The 15,939-nt window shown below is 37.4% G+C and overlaps 1 protein-coding gene across 4 annotated transcripts in view; it reads right to left on the bottom strand.

The window, feature by feature from the left end:
• Positions 1 to 15,939, bottom strand: part of PCDH9 (protocadherin 9) — a gene marked incomplete at both ends in the record, with an annotated part of 987,287 nt that overhangs the window by 910,176 nt on the left and 61,172 nt on the right. The gene's annotated exons all lie outside the window — the stretch shown is intronic.

The raw sequence follows: 15,939 nt of genomic DNA, 5'->3' as shown, positions 1-15,939 counted from the left end.
TTTATATATATCTCATCTGGCCACTTTTCACTCTCAGGATTTATGTAATTCAAAAATATCCTCTATTAAGCTACAAATTTCTTGACAGCTGGGTTTTCTTTTATTAAGTTTTGAAATATTCATGCCTTTAAGACATACATACACTAAGTATTCAAATAATATGATTTGAATGGATTGGTGTAAATTATATCAATGGCGAGTTTAAGAATAATTATTTCTATTTTCCCCAGCAGCTTACAAAATGTTCAGTTTTCCAAAAGTCTCTGTGATGCACCTCTATTACTATAGCTCTGGCCTGCACTATGGGTAAACTCTACTGACTCTCAAACCCATGCAAAATCATGCAGAGGTAAGTGCCTAGAGCTCCAAATAATTTCTTTTATCAAGCAGGAACTGAATAGGAAATAAAACATGCCAAGTGAGATAATAACATAGTGAGAGTATTATGAATGTGGTCAATTTTTACCTTATATATTTATTGAAGATATTTCTCTGGTCATCAGAAGGCCCTTTAGTAGAACACAACCTTAAAACTCTTGCATGAGCAGATAGAGATTTTTGAAACTTGAATTTGAGACCTTAATGGGCATCATCACTTCTTTATTGCCAGCATAATTCTCTCAGTCTGGGCTCTGGTAAGGAAATCAGACAACTCTCACTGCAACCTGGGGGTTGACATTAATTAAAAGCATAAAATCATAAAGCTTCTGTAGTGAGTTTAGACGCCAAATGAAATGGAGCAATTTTAAAAGTAAACTTCTTACAAAGGTAACTGAATGTCAGATTCTTAGTTTTTGTTTTTTCCGAAATAACAATATTTACAAAGTCTTCCTATAGTAAATCATATACACATTCTTATAATTGACTTAATTTGTATCACTAGATCTTTTAATGTTTCTGAGAGTAAAGTTACAAGGGCATAGGTGTTAGTGCTTATTTTAGGTCCAAAGAAAGTAATTATATCTGCTTCATTTTGTTTCATACAGTAAAAACTAAGAGAACAAAAAGTCTATTTATTTCCATATATCCTTGGCTTGAATGTGTATGTAGCTCACAAACTGACAGCAGGAATTAGAAAAGTCGTCTTTCTTCTTCAGTGCCTTTTATCCCAAAGCATGAAAGACTCCAATGCACAGATAAAAAATAAATAGTTTTTGTTACAGCTTTACCCTTTATGATATTTTGTAAGTGGGCCTTGTCTCCTATGGTGTTTTTACCATATCTATATAATCAATGGAACACTAGATAGATGACTTAGGCAAAAGATACAGAGGCTGTCATGTTGAAATTACACTAGTTCAGCTTATTTCCTATCAGCGAGAGGAAATAATAATCTCCCTGTTGTACAAAATAGCATCAAACTCCACAAGATAAATGGTTTCACTCTACTCCTGGGCAATAAAATAGACCCAGTGACACTGTCTTTCTTCTGTAAAAGGACCATGAATAGATAGGCTATTATCATTTCTATCCTAAAAATGAAGAAATTGAAGATCAGCAAAATAAGATGATTTCTTCAAGATCATACACCTGGAAATTTCCAGAATGACAGAAGTGATTTGAATGGGAGGATGTAAGAAAAGAAGTTTGCTATGTAGAGTGATCAACTGTCCTGGTTGCCTGAGACATGGGACTTTTGGCTAAACCGGGACAGCCTTGGGCAAAGGATAAGAGTGGGGCACCATATGTAGAGATGTATAAATCATGGAAAGGAGTTTAGAATTTATTCTAAAGGAAAGTGTTTACCACTGAAGTGTTTTAATACAGGAATGGCATGACTTGCCTTGAAGCCAGTGCAGAATGTCACATCTGGCCCAATACGGACATACTTGGTCCTTTACAACACATCCTGAAATCAAATGAAGTTTACAAAATGAAAAACAATAGGGTGAGTTCTTGGAACTCAAGGAGGAAATAATGGATGCCAGAGAAACCAGACTGGGCCCTGGAAAATGAGAGTAGAAAATTTTTTTAATAAAATATTACTTTAGATTTTCAATTTATTGAAACATTTTCATTTTAACCCATTAAGGTAACTGGGGAAATGACTGAAAGGGCAGGTGGTGAATAACTTTTTGCCTAACAAATGGCAACATATCTTCTTAGAGAGCTCATTCTGTAGTTGACTCTTAGAAACAAGTCCATTCATAAAAAATAAATAAATAGGTAAACCTGACATTGAAAATAATGTAGCATTTAGTGCAAAGAAAACCAATACTGTAATAAAGACATAGCTAAACTATGCAACCAAAATGTATTCTTTTTGTAAGAAAGGAGCCTTTGCCTGCTTATTTTTCCTTTTCTTAAAAATTATTTTTAGCACAGGTGCTAGAACTTTAAGGGCTTCTTTGTAACTCTGTAAACGAATCAATTTCTAATATGAACTTCTTTCCTGTTTCCTCCATTGTCAAAGTACTCCAGCTCAGAGATATTCTGAAGAGCTTCTTCAGATGATCATCACTGCCATCTGGGAAATCCTGACTCTTTTGAGTTTTTGTGACTCATTTCTATTCAGCCTTGTAGATTTCAAACAACCAAATCATCCATAACAGCAACAAAATGCAACAAAAACAAATACTCCAAAAGTTTCATGTGTCTTCTTTTCTGTGATAGAGAAAGAGCATTCATATTTCTGTTTGATTAAAAATTCAATCTTACATCATCTAATGCTGTTCTTATCTTAGGGTTTATGTTTTAAATACTGTGATTCAAGTAAACTGATTCAAGTCAGTCTGTAATACTCTCTACACCATTGTGTTTTATCAGATATAAATTAGCCAGTTACTAAGGTATCATGAGCCATGAGCATCATTCAAGCATCCCTCTTTAAGAAAGGATACTTCTGGAAGATGGCGGAAGAGTAAGACGCGGAGATCACCTTCCTCCCCACAGATACATCAGAAATTCATCTACACGTGGAACAACTCCAACAGAACACCTACTGAACGCTGACAGAAGACCTCAGACCCCCCAAAAGGCAAGAAACTCCCCACATACATGGGTAGGTCAAAAGAAAAAAAGAATAAACAGAGACAATAGGATATGGACGGGACCTGCACCAGTGGGAGGGAGCCGTGAAGGAGGGAAGGTTTCTACACACTACAAGCCCCTTCGTGGGCGGAGACTGCAGGTGGCGGAGGGGGAAAGCTTCGGAGTAGCAGAGGAGAGCACAGCAACAGGGGTGCGGAGGGCAAAGCGGAGAGATTTTGGCACAGAGGATCGGTGCCCTCAGGCACACACCAGCCCGAGAGGCTTGTCTGCTCGGCCACCGGGGCGGGCGGGGCTGGGAGCTGAGGCTTGGGTATCGGCTTTCAGTCGGAGCGCAGGGAGAGGACTGGGACTGGCGGCAGAAAGAGAGCCTGAAGGAGTTAGTGCTAACCCGGAGGGAGTCCGGGGAAAGGGTCTGGAGCTATCGGAGAGGCAAGAGACTTTTTTCCCTTTTGTTGCCTGGTGCGGGAGGAGAGGGCATTCCCCTCCCTCCCCTCTGCCTGAGTGAGCCAGAGCCCCCGAATCAGTGGCTCCTTTAAACCCGTCCTGTCTGAGCGAAGAACGGACGCCCTCCAGCGACCTACGCGCAGAGGCGGGGCCAGGTCCAAGGCTGAGACCCGGGAGTTGTGAGAGCAGAGACAGGGAAATCTCTCTGTGCAGCCTCGGAGGCAGTGGAATAAGCTCCACGGTCCATTTGATGTGCCCTGCGTCTGTGGAGTGCATGAATGGACAGCGAATCATCCCAAATTGAGGAAGTGGACTTTGAGGACAAGATTTAAGACATTCCCCCCTTTTTACAACGAATTATCCCAAATTAAGGAGGTGGACTTAGCAAGATTTCAGACTTCTCGCCCTTTTCCTCTTTTTACAACGAATTATCCCAAATCGAGGAGGTGGACTTGGAGAGCAAGATTTTTGATTTTTCCCCCTGCTCTCTTTTTGTGAATGTGTATGTGTAATCTTCTGTGTAAGATTCTCTCTGTATAGCTTTGCTTCCACCATATGTCCCAGGGTTCTATCGGTCCGTGTTTTTTTTTTCAATAATTACTTTTTAATTTTAATAACGCTACTATATTTCATACTTTATTCTATTTTACTTTACCTGCTCTTTCTTTTTTTCCTAGCTTCCCTTCCTCCCTCCCTCCCTCCACTCCTCCTTTCCTTCTTTCTTTTTCTTTCCTCCCTCCCTCCCTCCCACCCTTCTTTCCACTTTCTTTTTCTTTCCACCCTCACTCCTTCCCTCCTGTCTTTCTTTCTTTCTTTCCTTCCTCCCTCCCTCCCTTCTTCCATTCACTCTTCCTTTTGCTTTCATTCCTCCCTCCTTCCCTCCTTTCTTTCCTTCTTTCTTTCCATCCTTCCTCCCACCCTCCCTCCTTTCTTTCTTTCTTCCTTCCTTCCTTCCTTTCTTCCCTTCTTCCTTTCTTTCCCTCTCTCTTTCTTTCTTCTACTAATTCTTTCTTTCTACTTTTTCTCACTGTTATTCTGAGCCGGGTGGATGAAAGGCTCTTGGTGCTGCAGCCAGGAGTCAGTGCTGTGCCTCTGAAGTGGGAGAACCAACCTCAGGACACGGGTCCACAAGAGAACTCCCAGCTCCACATAATATCAAGCAGCGAAAATCTCCCAGGGATCTCCATCTCAACACCAGCACCCAGCTTCAGTCAACGACCAGCAAGCTACAGTGCTGGTCACCCTATGCCAAGCAACTAGCAAGGCAGGAACACAACCCCACCCATTAGCAGAGAGGCTAACTAAAAACATAATAAGGCCACAGGCACCCCAAAACACACCACCAGACGTGGACCTGTCCACCAGAAAGACAAGATCGAGCCTCAACCACCAGAACACAGGCATTAGTCCCCCCCACCAGGAAGCCTACACAACCTACTGAAACAACCTTAGCCACGGGGGACAGATACCAAAAACAATGGGAACTACGAATCTGCAGCCTGCAAAAAGGAGACCCCAAACACAGTAACATAAGCAAAATGAGAAAGCAGAAAAACACACAGCAGGTGAAGGAGCAAGATAAAAACCTACCAGACCTAACAAATGAAGAGGTAATAGGCAGTCTACCTGAAAAAGAATTCAGAATAATGATAGAAAAGATGATCCAAAATCTTGGAAAGAGGATAGACAAAATGCAAGAAACAGATAACAAGGACCTAGAAGAACTAAAGATGAATCAAGCATCAATTAAAAACACAATAAATGAAATGAAAAATACTCTAGATGTGATCAATAGCAGAATAACTGAGGAAGAAGAACGGATAAGTGAGGTGGAAGATAAAATAGTGGAAATAACTATTGCAGAGCAAAATAAAGAAAAAAGAATGAAAAGAACAGAGGACAGTCTCAGAGACCTCTGGGACAACATTAAACGCACCAACATTCGAATTATAGGGGTTGCAGAAGAAGAAGAGAAAAAGAAAGGGACTAAGAAAATATTTGAAGAGATTATAGTTGAAAACTTCCCTAATATGGGAAAGGAAAAAGTTAATCAAGTCCAGGAGGCACAGAGAGTCCCATACAGAATAAATCCAAGGAGAAATACGCCAAGACACATATTAATCAAACTGTCAAAATTTAAACACAAAGAAATCATATTAAAAGCAGCAAGGGAAAAACAACAAATAACACACAAGGGAATCCCCATCAGGTTAACAGCTGATCTCTCAGCAGAAACTCTACAAGCCAGAAGGGAGTGGCAGGACATAATTAAAGTGATGAAGGAGAGAAACCTGCAACCAAGATTACTCTACACAGCAAGGATCTCATTCAGATTTGATGGAGAAATTAAAACGTTTACAGACAAGCAAAAGCTGAGAGAGTTCAGCACCACCAAACCAGCTTTACAACAAATGCTAAAGGAACTTCTCTAGGCAAGAAACACAACAGAAGGAATATACCTACAATAACGAACCCAAAGCAATTAAGGAAATGGGAACAGGAACATACATATCAATAATTACCTTAAATGTAAATGGACTAAATGCTCCCACCAAAAGACACAGAGTGGCTGAATGGATACAAAAACAAGACCCATATATATGCTGTCTACAAGAGACCAACTTCAGACCTAGAGACACATACAGATTGAAAGTAAGGGGATGGAAAAAGATATTCCATGCAAATGGAAATCAAAAGAAAGCTGGAGTAGCAATTCTTATATCAGACAAAATAGACTTTAAAATAAAGACTATTACAAGAGACAAAGAAGGACACTACATAAAGATAAAGGGATCGATCCAAGAAGAAGATATAACAATTGTAAATATTTATGCACCCAACATAGGAGCACCTCAATACATAAGGCAAATACTAACAGCCATAAAAGGGGAAATCGACAGTAACACAATCATAGTAGGGGACTTTAACACCCCACTTTCACCAATGGACAGATCATCCAAAATGAAAATAAATAAGGAAACACAAGCTTTAAATGATACATTAAACAAGATGGACTTAGTTGATATTTATAGGACATTCCATCCAAAAACAACAGAATAAACATTTTTCTCAAGTGCTCATGGAACATTCTCCAAGATAGATCATATCTTGGGTCACAAATCAAGCCTTGGTAAATTTAAGAAAATTGAAATTGTATCAAGTATCTTTTCCGACCACAATGCTATGAGACTAGACATCAATTACAGGAAAAGATCTGTAAAAAATACAAACACATGGAGGCTAAACAATACACTACTCAATAACGAAGTGATCACTGAAGAAATCAAAGAGGAAATGAAAAAATACCTAGAAACAAATGATAATGGAGACACGACGACCCAAAACCTATGGGATGCAGCAAAAGCAGTTCTAAGGGGGAAGTTTATAGCAATACAATCCCACCTTAAGAAACAGGAAACATTTCGAGTAAACAACCTGACCCTGCACCTAAAGCAATTAGAGAAAGAAGAACAAAAAACCCCCAAAGTTAGCAGAAGGAAAGAAATCATAAAGATCAGATCAGAAATAAATGAAAAAGAAATGAAGGAAACGATAGCAAAGATCAACAAAACTAAAAGCTGGTTCTTTGAGAAGATAAACAAAATTGACAAACCATTAGCCAGACTCATCAAGAAAAGAAGGGAGAAGACTCAAATCAATAGAATTAGAAATGAAAAAGGAGAAGTAACAACTGACACTGCAGAAATACAAAAGATCATGAGAGATTACTATAAGCAACTCTATGCCAATAAAATGGACAACCTGGAAGAAATGGACAAATTCTTAGAAATGCACAACCTACCAAGACTGACTCAGGAAGAAATAGAAAATATGAATAGACCAATCACAAGCACTGAAATTGAAACTGTGATTAAAAATCTTCCATCAAACAAAAGCCCAGGACCAGATGGCTTCACAGGCGAATTCTATCAAACAATTAGAGAAGAGCTAACACCCATCCTTCTCAAACTCTTCCAAACAATATCAGAGGAAGGAACACTCCCAAACTCATTCTACAAGGCCACCATCACCTTGATACCAACACCAGGCAAGGATGTCAGAAAGAAAGAAAACTACAGGCCAATATCACTGATGAACATAGATGCAAAAATCCTCAACAAAATACTAGCAAACAGAATCCAACAGCACATTAAAAGGATTATACACCATGATCAAGTGGGTTTATTCCAGGAATGCAAGGATTCATCAATATACGCAAATCAATCAATGTGATACACCATATTAACAAGTTGAAGGAGAAAAACCATATGATCATCTCAATAGATGCAGAGAAAGCTTTTGACAAAATTCAACACCCATTTATGATAAAAACCCTGCAGAAAGTAGGCATAGAGGGAACTTTCCTCAACATAATAAAGGCCATATATGACAAACCCACAGCCAACATTGTCCTCAATGGTGAAAAACTGAAACCATTTCCACTAAGATCAGGAACAAGACAAGGCTGCCCACTCTCACCACTCTTATTCAACATAGTTTTGGAAGTTTTAGCCACAGCAATCAGAGAAGAAAAGGAAATAAAAGGAATCCAAATTGGAAAAGAAGAAGTAAAGCTGTCACTGTTTGCAGATGACATGATACTATACATAGAGAATCCTAAAGATGCTACTGAAAAACTACTAGAGCTAATCAATGGATTTGATAAAGTAGCATGATACAAAATTAATGCACAGAAATCTCTGGCATTCCTGTACACTAATGATGAAAAATCTGAAAATGAAATCAAGAAAACACTCCCATTTACCATTGCAACAAAAAGAATAAAATATCTAGGAATAAACATACCTAAGGAGACAAAAGACCTGTATGCAGAAAATTATAAGACACTGATGAAAGAAATTAAAGAGGATACAAATAGATGGAGAGATATACCATGCTCCTGGATTGGAAGAATCAATATTGTGAAAATGACTCTACTACCCAAAGCAATCTACAGATTCAATGCAATCCCTATCAAACTACCACTGGCATTTTTCACAGAACTAGAACAAAAAATTTCAAAATTTGTTTGGAAAAACAAAAGACCCCGAATAGCCAAAGCAATCTTGAGAACGAAAAACGGAGCTGGAGGAATCAGGCTCCCTGACTTCAGACTATACTACAAAGCTACAGTAATGAAGACAGTGTGATACTTGCATAAAAACAGAAAGATAGATCAGTGGATCAGGATAGAAAGCCCAGAGATAAACCCATGCACATATGGCCAACTTATCATTGATAAAGGAGGCAGGAATGTACAGTGGAGAAAGGACAGCCTCTTCAATAAGTGGTGCTGGGAAAACTGGACAGGGACATGTAAAAGTATGAGATTAGATCATTCCCTAACACCATACACAAAAATAAGCTCAAAATGGATTAAAGACCTAAATGTAAGCCCAGAAACTATCAAACTCTTAGAGGAAAACATAGGTAGAATACTCTATGACATAAATCAGAGCAAGATCCTTTTGGACCCACCTCCTAGAGAAATGGAAATAAAAACAAAGATAAACAAATGGGACCTAATGAAACTTCAAAGCTTTTGCACAGCAAAGGAAACCATAAACAAGACCAAAAGACAACCCTCAGAATGGGAGAAAATATTTGCAAATGAAGCAACTGACAAAGGATTAATCTCCAAAATTTATAAACGGCTCATGCAGCTCAATAGCTAAAAAACAGACAACCCAATCCAAAAATGGGCAGAAGACTTAAATAGGCATTTCTCCAAAGAAGATATACAGACTGCCAACAAACACATGAATGAATGCTCAACATCATTAATCATTAGAGAAATGCAAATCAAAACTACAATGAGATATCATCTCACACCAGTCAGAATGGCCATCATCAAAAAATCTAGAAACAATAAATGGTGGAGAGGGTGTGGAGAGAAGGGAACCCTCTTGCACTGCTGGTGGGAATGTGAATTGGTACAGCCACTATGGAGAACAGTATGGAGGTTCCTTAAAAAACTAAACATAGAACTACCATATGATCCAGCAATCCCACTACTAGGCATATACCCTGAGAAAACCATAATTCAAAAAGAGACATGTACCAAAATGTTCATTGCAGCTCTATTCACAATAGCCCGGAGCTGGAAACAACCTAAGTGTCCATCATCGGATGAATGGATAAAGAAGATGTGGCACATATATACAATGGAATATTACTCAGCCATAAAAAGGAACGAAACTGAGCTATTTGTAATGAGGTGGATAGACCTAGAGTCTGTCATACAGCGTGAAGTAAGTCAGAAAGAGAAAGACAAATACCGTATGCTAACACATATATATGGAATTAAAAAAAAAAATGTCATGAAGAACCTAGGGGTAAAACGGGAATAAAGACACAGACCTACTTGAGAACGGACTTGAGGATATGGGGAGGGTGAAGGGTAAGCTGTGACAAAGTGAAAGAGAGGCATGGACATATATACACTACCAAACGTAAGGTAGATAGATAGTGGGAAGCAGCCGCAGAGCACAGGGAGATCAGCTCGGTGCTTTGTGACCGCCTGGAGGGGTGGGATAGGGAGGGTGGGAGGGAGGGAGATGCAATAGGGAAGGGATGTGGGAACGGATGTGTATGTATGACTGATTCACTTTGTTATAAAGCAGAAACTAATAAATAATAAAAAAAAAAACCATAATGAGACACCACTCCACACCTACTAGAATGGCTAAAATTAAGAAGACCCACCGTCCCGAGTGTGGCAAGGATATAAAGGAACTGGAACTCATACACTTCTGGTGACAATGCAAAATGGTAAACCACTTTGGAAAACAGTTTTGTAGTTTCTTAAAAAGTTAAACATGCATCTACCATATGATTTTGCATTTCATTCCTAAGTATTTAACCAAAGGAAAAGAAAGTATATGTTCATACAAATATTTGTCTATGAATGTTCATACTGGCTAACAGCTTTTGTTTTTAAATGATAGTCCAAAACTATATATGCTGTGCAAATATTTTCTCCCAGTGTATGACTTGTCTTTTCATTCACTTAACAGTGTCTTTTGAAGAGCAGACATCTTTAATTTTGATGAAGTCCAATGTATCAATATGTTCTTTTATAGATGTGCATTCGGTGTCTTATCTAGTTATCTTTGCTTAACCTAAAATCACAAAACTTCTCTCCTGTTTTCTCCTAGAAATTCCATAGTTTGAGATTTTATTTTCACTTCAATGATCAATCTTGAGTAAATGTTTTATATGGTGTGAAAAAAAGAAAAGAAAGGATACTTCTGTGCATAGGCACCTAAGAGAACAATTTGTCCTCCTGAGTCAGAATCTAGATTCCATCTGAATATTCATGGAACACTGAGTACAATTGGATTTTATATCCTTTGAATTAATGTGGTTAGGAGCTAGTATGTGGAGAAGTCAAGCAATTTTCCTAGTCACTTCCATATTTTAAGCATCTCTGAAATACAAGTACCATAGAAAAATTTATTTGAAATTTCAGATAATCTAAATGGAACAACAGTAGTAAATGACATAAATAAAGAGATTTGGGGGACGAATACTCTTCTTGGGTGTTTTTCATCACTCTTTCAGATCACAGTACAATTAATGGGATAAAATGATTCAACAGTCTGGGTGTTTGGCGGAAACCATTCCTAATCTCCTTCCTGATTTGCAGAATGAGCCAGAATTGTTAGGCAATTTTCCATAATTTTACTTCAGCTGTAAATTTATGTTCAAATACAAGGAAACTCTCAGGGAAACAAAGCATATGCAAACAGACAAACCTCCCAGTTAATGAAATGCCTCCGTGAGGATTGCAATCGATAACAGTATAATCTATGTTCATAAAGAAGAATATGGCCTCGAAAGAGTAGAGGACAGTGATGAATTATTCAGGAGGTCTGCTGTGCTGCTGTTTCCAAGTTTAAAGCTCTTCAGCGATAGAACACCTGGCTTAGCACCCGCTGACTCCAGCCTCCTCCGAACAGCTAAATCTCTTTCTTCCTTCCTAATTTATCCACAGAGCCCAAGGCTCTTGGAGCTTATCTGAGGGTAAGTTCAAAAGAGAGACACTGAGCTCCAAGTGGAGTAAGTCACTTTCGGCAGGTCACCCACGCACAAGCAGAGCTATTATTTAAGGTGGGGAACTGTTGTTGACTCTAGAAAGTACCACTCACATTACCTAGAAGGCTAGGACCTCATAAACACTTTAATTTCTAGGGACTGTCGATGATGGTTAACGTGAGAAGGGAGAGGGAATCAGTAGTTAATAAGGAAGAATAATAGAAAATGAAACTGTTTCCCCTTGCAAATGTCTGCAATTTGTGCCTCTTCCCATTAGTTTCATAACCAGAGAAGATGTTGTAATAATAGCAACCACACAATTCCTCCAAGGATTATGAAGGGTTTTGCCTTTTCTGTACTTACTAAATTTATAACTGTGATATGCTATAGGCAGTGAATAGTGTTTGTGAATTGGGGAGAGGCAAAACTTATTAGCTGGCCTAGCCCACAGTCTAAGCATCTTAGTCAAGTCAGCCTTAAGTGACCCTAGGAGTAGAGATTTTGCCACATCTTCTGGGAAGCAATTATACAGCCAATAATATTTAGCATTATTAATTTTTCATATTCAGGCTAAATTTTCCTTGGCTTTATTCCTTCCATTTATTAATACTTTTTGGCCTAAATAGCTACCCTAAATAATGTACATTTGCACAAAACTAACATTTGTGGATTATAACATTTGATAAAGTAGAAAGATAATGCTAGTCTCTGTCTCAAATTGTAGTTCAGATTTCTCCTAAAATGCAAACATTTCAAAAACATGTCAACTTTCAAGTCACCTGATTCTCTGAAAGCTTCTCTCTAGAACTTTAGTTTTAAAACTTCAGATGATTAAAGAGGACTAGATATACTCTCTTGGGAATTTTGCTGTGAAATATTTTTATTAACGTCCACACACCAAATACCTCAAGCAGTGTTGACTTCCATTTGCTGGACTCCAAACTCACAGAACGTCCACCAAAAGCCTTTCCTAACTGATCGCCAGAAGAGATTGCTCTGAGAAGGTCAGCAGTTTTTGACCTAGTTCCTGGCCTGCAGGAGTTTCCATTAGAAAATAAAATTGGCCATACTTCCATGCCCTCTTCCAAAACTCCTGAATGAGTAGAGAAGGTATGATGTTTCAGAGTCTTTAGCATCTTTCTTCACATCAAAGACAAAGGAAAACTGATGGAGAATCCCCTAGACATTACTGTTTAAGGAATAATGTATTAAGAAAAAAAAGAACTGTCGAATATGTACTATTCCATACTGAGGAATCAGCACCTTGGTTTAAGGCCACTAAAAGAGAAAATCTTTCTTAAGTTTGTCATTACATTTTGCAGTGAAATTTAGAAGTTAACAAGAAAATATGTGCAAAATCATGTATGTACTTTATGGCTCTCCAGCTCTCCCACGTTCAAATCATGATGCAGAATAGCCAGGACAATTAATTAGCTACCATACATAAATAGTAACACTTTTAAGTTCAGCCATGTAAAATCAGAGAAGTAACCAACTCTGGGCTTTCAAAAGTTTGGTTACTGTAGCAACTTCATCTGCATGAATGAGAAAAAAAAGGAATCAAATATAAAGAAGCACATGCAGATCTTTCTCAGCCGTGATAAATAAGATGTGGAGGTCAAGACCATAGCTTTCACTTAAATTACAGGAATTGTTCATAAATTCTTTTTGGAATCAACCCATTTTATTACTTTAATATTATGGTATTATAAAAATCTATTTGTATTCTTTTATTTATTTACTTATTGTTTTTGCGGTACGCGGGCCTCTCACTGTTGTGGCCTCTCCCGTTGCAGATCACAGGCTGCGGACGCGCAGGCTCAGCGGCCATGGCTCATGGGCCCAGCCGCTCCAAAAAATGTGGGATCTTCCCAGACCGGGGCACGAACCCGTGTCCCCTGAATCGGCAGGCAGACTCTCAACCACTGCGCCACCAGGGAAGCCCTATTTGTATTCTTTTAAAAAATTGTATTCTGAGACAAACATGATACCTACCCCCTTAACAGATTTTTAAGGGTACAATACTGGTGTCTATATACACAATATTTTAGATATCTGCCATAAAACAGTTGTTCATGAATTAGTCCTCTGCAAAGAGGAATCAAGCTACTCTCAAGTATAATATGCACTAAAAATATCTAAAGCCCATATTTAATAGACATATAGTATAGGATCTTGAATAGTACTTTCAAAAGACAGTTTAGGCACTTTAATCTCATTTGTCAAACAAACACAATTATTAAAATACCCTTGATGTGTGCTCTAAATTTTCCATCTTAACTTTGCTTCTCTGTCATTATATTGCAACCACTTAAAATTCCAGTGCAGGTTTTCTATAACAAGGTCACATCAAAAACATTAAACTCCCTAACTTCTAATCATTGTAACATTTCATTTTATTTTGTAGGAAGATATGCAGACTGTAATTATAAGTTCTGGTTTTAGTTACTAATATGCTAAAGCAGACCAAAAAGAGTTTATTTTTAATCCCAAAACTTGCTATGTCAAATAACTGAATTTAAACACTGCATAATATAGTATTTTGTGAGGATATATAATATCATTGCTTATAATTTTATATTGAGGTGGCCAAAATGTATAATTCTTTAAGTAATAATCAGTGACTTACACATAGTCAGGAAAACTATCAATGAACATGTCCACATTTGTTTACTAGTGATCTGAAACCAGGCCATTACAATAAAGAGAAGCATAATAACAGCCTCCAGGAATTTTAAAGTAAAAGATAAAAGAGGTTCCTGAAGTTTGTGAAGGGAATAAATGATGTGATTTTCCCTTACCTTACTGTAAAAATTAATTAGCTGAAAGTTTAAAGGAATTAGTTTTTAAAAAGTTATTATTCCACTCAAACATAATTATATGCTTCAATATCTTCTAGGCATTGCCCAAATGCATGTACATTTGTACATAAATGCAATTACAATGTATCTCCAAGTTCATTTTCTGCTGTTCTCACTTTGTCCACAGACATTTTTTATGCTTGTTATTTCTATTAAACACAGATCTATATTTTGAAAAACAGATCTATATTTCAGTTAAAATATTTGAAAATACATAATATGTCTACCACAGAAAAATACAAAAAGTAGTAAGAAGAGTTAGCACTGGACTCCGGCTGTCAAAACCCCACGAGCCTTCTAGACACCCCACCTCTCTAAGGCTCCTTTCCCATTGTTCCAAGGGCCAACCCTCTTCTTCCCCTCAGGCTTTTGACCAGATTGCTGTTTAAGTGTATTTCTCTGGTTGTCCTGGCCTCAATTTCCTCTTTAACTCCTCAGATCTTCTCTGGCCATGCTTTATAGGTAGGAATTTTGCCTTGCTCCCCCCACCCAGTCACTTTCTATCTCATTATTTTGTTTTGTGTTCCTATAGCAGTAGCCCTAGAAATTACCTTACAAATAAATTCATTTACCTGCTGACTCTACACCCCAGTGAAAGCCCCATAAGGCAGAGACCTTGATAATCTTGTTGATCACAGCAATGCAACATCTCATACAGGACCTTAGCAAAGTGTAGGTATGTGATAATGTGAGTTGAAAAATAATGTGTGAAGGGGAAAAAATAAATTAAAAAATAAGAAATCTCATATAATCCTATCACTTGGAAGTAAACTTTGTTAATTATATTATTTATCTCTCTCACTTAATTATTTTCATTAGTGAGCTATGATAATAAATAGTGTTTGTGCTAGTTAGTCAGTTGAACTTAAATATGGTTATACATCATAAAATATACATGATTACTCTTACAAAGTGAAGTCATATTACAGATATTGTTTTGTAACCTGCAATTCTAATTTACTCATACATTAATAAAAATTTCAGCATGCCACTGAATTCTAAAGTTGAATTTTATGGCTGTAGTATATACCATCATATATCTTACAATAGTAATAACTAATAATTTATGTATGCTTACTGCATTATGTTCTGTGTTAAAAATCTTATATTAATTATCTCTTTTTTGTTTTCAGTAACTCTGATATTGCTCCACTTTATGAATTGTCAAGACTGCCTTTGGATTAAATGGCAGAATGAGATTGAATTCAGGACAAAGAACACATTTTTATTCTATCTATCTATCTATCTATCTATCTATCTATCCCTTTCAGGAAAAAAAAGTTTATCCAATTTATACTGCTACCAACTCTTCCTGAGAATGTCTTCATGAGAATATCTTTTGGAACCCAGGGTGATTTTGGATACTTTATTTTTGACAGGTGGATAGGCATTAGTTATTATCTTTTTAATATAATTTTATTTCCTAGGGAACTTGAAAAGTTCTTCAAGATGTATTGGCATTTCCATCTTTTTGTCTGTGTAATAAATCATATTTGAATGATGATTTGTTGATTTATTATTGCTACTTAGCCTATTATGCTTTGTTAATTAGAAGCTACATAACTCTACCCATTTTGCAGGCAATATGTTTACTACAAGTAATGAT

This window comes from Hyperoodon ampullatus (genome assembly GCF_949752795.1).
Source record: "Hyperoodon ampullatus genome assembly, chromosome: 16".
Classification (NCBI taxonomy): Eukaryota; Metazoa; Chordata; class Mammalia; order Artiodactyla; family Ziphiidae; genus Hyperoodon; species Hyperoodon ampullatus.
The sequence above is the reverse complement of the archived record's forward strand: the minus strand, read 5'-3'. Positions and strand labels throughout refer to the sequence as shown.